The sequence below is a fragment of the Podarcis raffonei genome, chromosome 11, assembly GCF_027172205.1.
Source record: "Podarcis raffonei isolate rPodRaf1 chromosome 11, rPodRaf1.pri, whole genome shotgun sequence".
Lineage (NCBI taxonomy): Eukaryota > Metazoa > Chordata > Lepidosauria > Squamata > Lacertidae > Podarcis > Podarcis raffonei.
Window position 1 is genome coordinate 49,011,763 of NC_070612.1, and position 7,196 is coordinate 49,018,958.

The 7,196-nt window shown below is 41.2% G+C and overlaps 1 long non-coding RNA gene across 1 annotated transcript; it reads left to right on the forward strand.

Annotated features, from left to right (window-relative positions):
- Nucleotides 1–2,933: 2,933 nt before the first annotated feature.
- LOC128423497 (uncharacterized) lies at nt 2,934–5,968 on the forward strand. The gene is made up of 2 exons (XR_008332770.1): nt 2,934–4,644; nt 5,646–5,968. It is a non-coding gene; the product is annotated as an uncharacterized LOC128423497 (long non-coding RNA).
- Nucleotides 5,969–7,196: the final 1,228 nt, after the last annotated feature.

Genomic DNA, 7,196 nt, shown 5'->3' on the forward strand with positions numbered 1-7,196 from the left:
AGATAGGCAGTCGCTAGGCCATATTTTGTCTCCCCCCCCCATATTTATGTACAAGTTCATCTAACACATGCAGGCAGTCCCTCTCCTGTTATAACAGGATACTGGATGAGTTGAACATGTAGTTGGGGAAAAATAAATATCAACCTAGATCGACCTTCCCCAGCTTTGTTTCCTCCATAAGCTTTGAGCTTGCAGCTCCAGCCAGCATATCCATGCTGACTTGGGATGATGGGAGTTTGAATCCAAAACATCTGGAGGGTAAAGGCTGGGGAAGCTGACATAGACTCTCAGAATCATAGAGTTGGAAGGGACCACAAGAACCCTTTTGTCCAACCCCCTGCGATGCAGGAATTCTTTGCTCAGCGTGAGACTCAAACCCATGACCTTGAGATTTAAGAGTCTCCTGTTCTGACCGAGCCATAGTCCCTCTTAGCTATTCTGATGGGTGTCTTTGATGTGCAATTAGGAAATAATTAAATGTACGATTGTATTTGAATGTCAGCTAAAGATGCTGTGATGAGACATGTTCTTCCCTTGGAGGAGAAAGTGTTACATATTCTATTGTCAGCAAGCTCTGCCTCATCTTATTTTTGAAATTTCCTGTTGGGTGACAAGCCAGAAAAGTGAACTTCAGCTGTTCTAATTTGGTTAGTTCTGGTCAAGGCATTTTCTTGGGAGAAATCCGAAGCCTTGCTTGTCAATAACTTCTATACCAAAGGCTGAAGTAGGATTTGCACTTTTGCTAAGTGTCAAGGTGTACAGATCTTACTGCTTTGACAAAGCATCTTGAGACAATCTGTGAATCTCCCTGCATGACGTAGGATGGGGAAGGGGCTTCAGTAGAAAGATTTTCATGCCAAATCAAGCTTGTGTTGAAATAGTATCTAGAACTAGGAACTGTTCATTAGGTTGATGGCTGCTGGTTCCTGTTAGCTGTAAAAAAAAAAAAAGATTTTTTGCTTTTCATATGATAGTTTGAATTCTATCTAGTTTGGGTTTTTTTGGCCAAATCTTGGCATCTTGTTCAGTAGCTGGGAGAAGAAGCTTGGGAAGAAACAAGCAACAAACTTCTTCATTGGCTTTTTAATTCCATTTGTTCTAGACAAATTTCCCTTTACAGCTGCAAGGAATAAATTTATCATAACCTGTATAATTTTTCATCTCAGTTTGTATAAAAGCAAGCCTTTCAAAAAGTGGCACAAAGTTGCTTTGGAATTTAACATGGTAACAAAAATTACAGGATAGGAAAAAAAAACCTTTTTAAAAGCATAGCTTTCTGCTGAGAATCTGTCAGATGGCACAAGCTATTTACCTGTATTAAATAACGCTGATCCTCTTGCTTGAAATGCCTCTCTATATTATATAACTTTCTGTTGGAAATTAATGAATCTGCTACTGTGAAAAGCTGTTTGCAACCACCACCATCCTGGTTTACAAACATTTATTGAAATTGAAGTTTCATTTTTGTTTTAGTAGTAATTTCAGATACGTGGTGGCGGCTAATATTTCGAGAAGGTTCCAATGTTACCTTTCCCTATATAATTGTGAATTGTAGCAAATGTTTTGCCCAAGCCTAGTAATGGATCATTGTGATATGTTTACAATATCTAGCTTCATGGCTTTTGCTCTGGAGGCTGTTTGCACAGAGAATTGGTTCTTCAAGGGAAGCCTAATTGCTTTTTAAAATTACCGTATTTTTCGCTCTATAACACGCACCCGACCATAACACGCATGTAGTTTTTAGAGGAGGAAAATCCGTAGGCATGCCACCCGTAGGCATTCCCTCCATAACACACACAGACATTTCCCCTTACTTTTTAGGAGGAAAAAAGTGAGTGTTATGGTGCAAAAAATACGGTATATCTTTCTCTGCTTTTTTTACTCGGAGTAGCTAAGATTTGCCTGGACTATAGACCCAAAACAATTGTTTTCTTTCTAATAATGTACTAGAGGTAGTTGTTTGTTTTGCATTCTCTCTTTCCCTCAATTAAATATCAGGGCTGTCTTAACGATACTCCGAGTTTCTTTGGATTTGGCAAGTCCTTAAACCTAACCCCATTTTTTTCACGCTAAATTGTTAATTAGACTTGTCATTGCAACATAAGGTGTAGTCTTCGTATCTCAGCAGGTTCGCTGCATTGTGGTATCTGCTAAGATTTTACAATAATGCCTGTATTTTATAACATTCCCGTTCCCAGTTTATTTTACTGTCTGAATGCATCGCAATGGCAAGTTCTGTATCTGTCTGCTTTTTGTACAAGGTTACAGCCAGGCATAGGCGGTAGTCAGATGATAGAGAAGTGGGAGCTACAAAACATCTCCCAAGAAGAAAGCCGTGATGCAGAACCCTTCATAGATAGCTCTAATAATAAGTTGTTTTATCTGAGACACTGTTCTGCCTGCTTTACACCCCAAAAACATAAATTGACCCCGTTGTGACTATATTACACACTTATGTGCTCCCCAACCATTTTATTCTCTGATCACCTTGCTATTTTGTGAAGCTACGAGGTTTTAAGACTTGTTTTTCTTTGGTCGTTCTGTAATGAAGTTAATCACTTATAATCTCCCCTATAATCGCCACACCTCCCCTATATTTATATTGGACAAACAGGCCAAACCCTACGCCGAAGGATAAATCTGACATCAGGAAGCACAAGACAGAGAAACCAGTAGGAGAACACTTCAGTCTCCCAGGACATTCTATACAAGGTCTCAAAGTAGGTGTCATATTACAACAGAATTTCAGAAATAGACTGGAAAGAGAAGTTGCTGAATTGCAACTTATTACCAAACTCAAAACCATGGAGAGACCTGGTGTGAATAGAGACATTGGATTCTTTTCTCATTATACATGATAAAGCTATTTTTAGCCATCTCACCCCTTGCTTTTTCCTGTCAGTCCAATTGCAGTCGTAACTCCAATTCCCACCACCCTTCTGAGTAATACCCCTCCCCACCCTCCCGCTATATATAAGGGTCTGGTGACTTCTGTTTCAGGTTATCTGAAGAGGTGTGCATGCACACGAAAGCTCATACCAATAACAAACTTAGTTGGTCTCTAATGTGCTACTGGAAGGATTTTTTAAATTTTGTTTCGACTACGGCAGACCAACACGGCTACCTACCTGTTACTGGATTACTGTTTTTACATCTTGAATAACGATCCTTCACAGAATGCAACTTCATGCATAAACCAATATCCCCAATTGAGAGCTTTGTTCTGCTTTCTCCCTGGGTTCATCTCTTAACATAATGTTGGTCATCCCCTTAGCTTTCCTGGACCATAAAACTGGTTATTTACCAGATTGGGGTAGTGAAAAAGCTTTCTTGTTGAACCTTTCTGTGTTCTCAGTGAAAGCACTCAGGGTACAGTCAAATGCAGCTATACTTTGAAATTAAGTCTCACTGTCTTGCTCGTCAAATGTATGTATTAGAACTTGAATTAAACTAAATTTGTGATTGCACATTGATCAAAATGTTACAACAGTATCACAAACTCCCTCATCCAATTTTGCATCAGAACTTTGCTACCAATGCTAAATATTTTCTCTTGGTTAGATGGCAAGGTACCCTAGAATAACTTTTTTTGTCACTTGGTGACACAGTTGCTGCTTGGGAAGCACTTCTTTCTGCCTTCTGCTGAGCTAAGCAATAATGTAAAACCTACTTCTTAGATCAGCTTTATTCTAGGATAAAAACCACACAGAAATGTTTCTCTTTTTGATTTCCCTATTGAATGTACTCCTACAATTAAACTGTAAAGTGTGAAGATTTTGGTATCTACTAAGATCAGCCTTTCGGATTCTGAAAGTTAAAAATGGATTTATCACATGTCTAAAATGCTGATATCGGAATTCTCACATTGCAAGGCTGCTGTCCCTAGGGAGCCGCAGGCAGCTGCTAAGGAGTGATAGAAATCCTTTCCTTATGCTTCTCTTTGCTGCCCCATCTCGTATTTTTGCGCCTGAGTTCGGTAGATGAGGAAACGGCAAAACCTGAAAAATGCCTTGCAAATGATTCCCCCCCCATTAAAGTATTTAATTGCATGATTCTCAGTTGCATTAACTAAACAATAGCAAGTTGTTTCTCAAATTGTATAACCCTGAGAGCCTTCTCTACCCAGGTACAAGTTGATTAACAGGTCAACACTCGCATTTGAAGTTCATGTTCCTGTCCTAAGAAAATGGACAGGCTTTTTTTAGTCTTCCCTGTATAGGTTGTGCACTGACAAACAGGAACTAGGCATTTTACCCCTTTCTGGTTTGTTGATTGCACTATTTATGCTTCACTAGGCCAAACACACCCAGAGTACCACTTCACACATTCTCAAAAGGAGTTGATAAAAGATACAGCTTTGCATAAAATTTGTGCATGCTGATTTATAGGTGCCAATCCACTATAAGAAATACACTACATTTTGCCATAGTGGGGAAGACTGGCACCAGGTAGCTTCTGTCCCTGCTAAGTCTGTTGCGCATGTGTTAAACGTTTCATGGGCATCTTCAGTTCTCCCTTATAGTTCCTCATCAACACTTGGATCCCTCAAAATAGAGACTGTCCTTTGAAAACTAGGATACATGGTGATCCTGAATACAACTCATCCTCTGAATATGAGAGCCTACCAGGGCTTAATGAACTTAGGTTTGTTGCTGCATATTATTTATTAGTAGTAGTAGTAGTCTACAACATACAGGGCTTCCTTCAGCTGTCTTCTAAAGGTTGTATAGTTACGCCTGACATCTGATGGCAGGGCGTTCCACAGGGTGGGTGCCACTACCGAGAGGGCCTTATGTCTGGTTCCCTGTAACTTCACTTCTTGTCCAGGCTGAAAAACGGGGTGCAGATGCTCCTTCAGGTATACAATCTAATCAGCGGGCCAATCTATGTGCTTCTCCGTCATGAAAGCCCCCCTTAGGCACCTCCTACCAGTGTTCTGGGAAGGGGCAAGAAACCCTGCATAAGACGTAAGAAGGCCTTCCAGTGCCAAAAGCCTGAGCAGGCATAAATCCTTGGCTCTGGAGTCTTAAGTCACATAGGTGCTATGATGAAGCTGCAGAGCTAATCCTTTGAATAAGCCTCGGGGGCTTTGGCACTCGTTGCTCACATACCAAGCAGGTATAGATTGGGCAGTGGGGGGCCATTTTAATTAGGGTTCTGAGTGAAGGACCTCAGGCTCTGGTGCACTGCTGAAATAAATGAAATACTGAAGTCCTAATATCGTAGCTTTTACTGGATTGTCATTTCGAAGAATTTTGCAGTATATAAAGGGCACCCATGCTCTTGTTTTGAATGTATTCAAAATTATGGAAGGATAAATTCATCTGTTCAAAAAGTCAGGTGGTCAAACTCCTTAGTTTAATTACGTGGGGTTTTTTGTTTGTTTGTTTTGTTTTGCCAAATAACAGTTGCTTATTCCATCTGAAATATAAGCCATATATTTTACATATCCTCCCATTCGACCCCCCAAATGCAGGGCTTGCCCCCTATATATTTGCCATGACTTTGAAAAAGGTACTAAATTGCACATAAGCTACATGTCACTGCCTTGCCAGCGGTAATTCTTGGTACAAGCAAGTCCGTTTGATAGCTTAACTCTAAAAAGGGTAAGGGGGTGAATAAAACAATTCTTTTTTTCTCTTTAGGAAGGGGCAGTTGTAAGCAAGGCGTACCACCACCCAGGAATTTAAAAAAAGAATTCCAAATTGGAATTGGCCACAATTACAAAGCTTGCTGTAAACATTTGTTCACAAATAGACCTGAAGTCTCACTGGTATGAAGAAGTACAGTCTCTTATACTCTCATCTAAATTTACCTGTCAAGCGGAAAATCCAGCAGAGAATTGTAGCTTTACTTGATTGTTATGCAACTCAGGCCCAGGCTTCCTAGAACATGTCTAATGAAGCAGTCCTTTATGTATGCAGAAGCTCCTCTTACAAAATAAATCTGGAGAACTAGGGCAAAACTCTGTTCTGATGTAACGTGGCTCACTCAAGATTTACACCAGTATTTACGGCACTGATACGTGCTTCCTCATATACCACCAGCAGCTTTTTGAAACCAAGCATGCAAAGGGTTTGATACGTGAGGTATGAAGTTACATCATTACTCCGGCCTTCAAGAGTAATGCCGCAAGATGTTCTTCTATGAATCCCGGAAGGAGGGGATCGATAGGAAAACATGCAGAATCTCCTGTATATCCCTCAAGGAAATTTCATCTGGTCAGATACAATATCGGATGTTTTAGACTACAGTGGAACCTGGGGTTACAGACGCTTCAGGTTACAGACTCCGCTAATCCAGAAATAGTACCTCGGGTTAAGAACTTTGCTTCAGGATGAGAACAGAAATCGCCCAGCGGCAGCGGGAGGCCCCGTTAGCTGAAGTGGTACCTCAGGTTAAGAACTGTTTCAGGTTAAGAACGGACCTCCAGAACGAATTAAGTTCTTAACCCGAGATACCACTGTACAACTGTCAGCCCCAGCTAACATTGCTGGGTGGTGTGGGAACTGTAGCTCAAGCTTCTGCAGGGCGTGAGGCTAGCAAAGCCTGTACTATACATTGCCTATTCTCTGCAAACTTGGCATTAATGGTTAGCTATAATCCTATTCCTACTTTCCTGGAAAGAAGTCTCTGAACTAAACAGGACTTATTTCTGACTAAACATGTACAAGATTCTGCTGTTAGCAACCAGTCCATTATCTTTAAAGGTAAAGGACCCCTGACAGTTAAGTCCAGTTGCAAACGACTCTGAGGTTGCGGTGCTCATCTTGCTTTACAGGCCGAGGGAGTTGGCGTTTTGTCTGCTCTGCAGACAGTTTTTCCGGGTCATGTGGCCAGCATGACTAAGCCGCTTCTGGCACAACAACACCGAAACCAAAGCAGCACACAGAAATGCTGTTTACCTTCCCGCCGGAGCGGTACCTATTTATCTACTTGCACTGGCATGCTTTTGAACTGCTAGGTTGGCAGAACCTGGGACTGAGCAACAGGAGCTCACCCCATCGTGGGAATTTGAACCGCCGACCTGATTGGCAAGCCTGAGAGGCTCAGTGGTTTAGACCACAGCGCCACCCGCGTCCCGTCCATTATCTTTAGCATGGCCAAAATAAGTGTTTTCTTCCTTGTTTTTCTCTGCTCTTAAGATGATAATTTTAAAGAAACTAATCAAAATATTTTAACCTTGCATGTGAGGC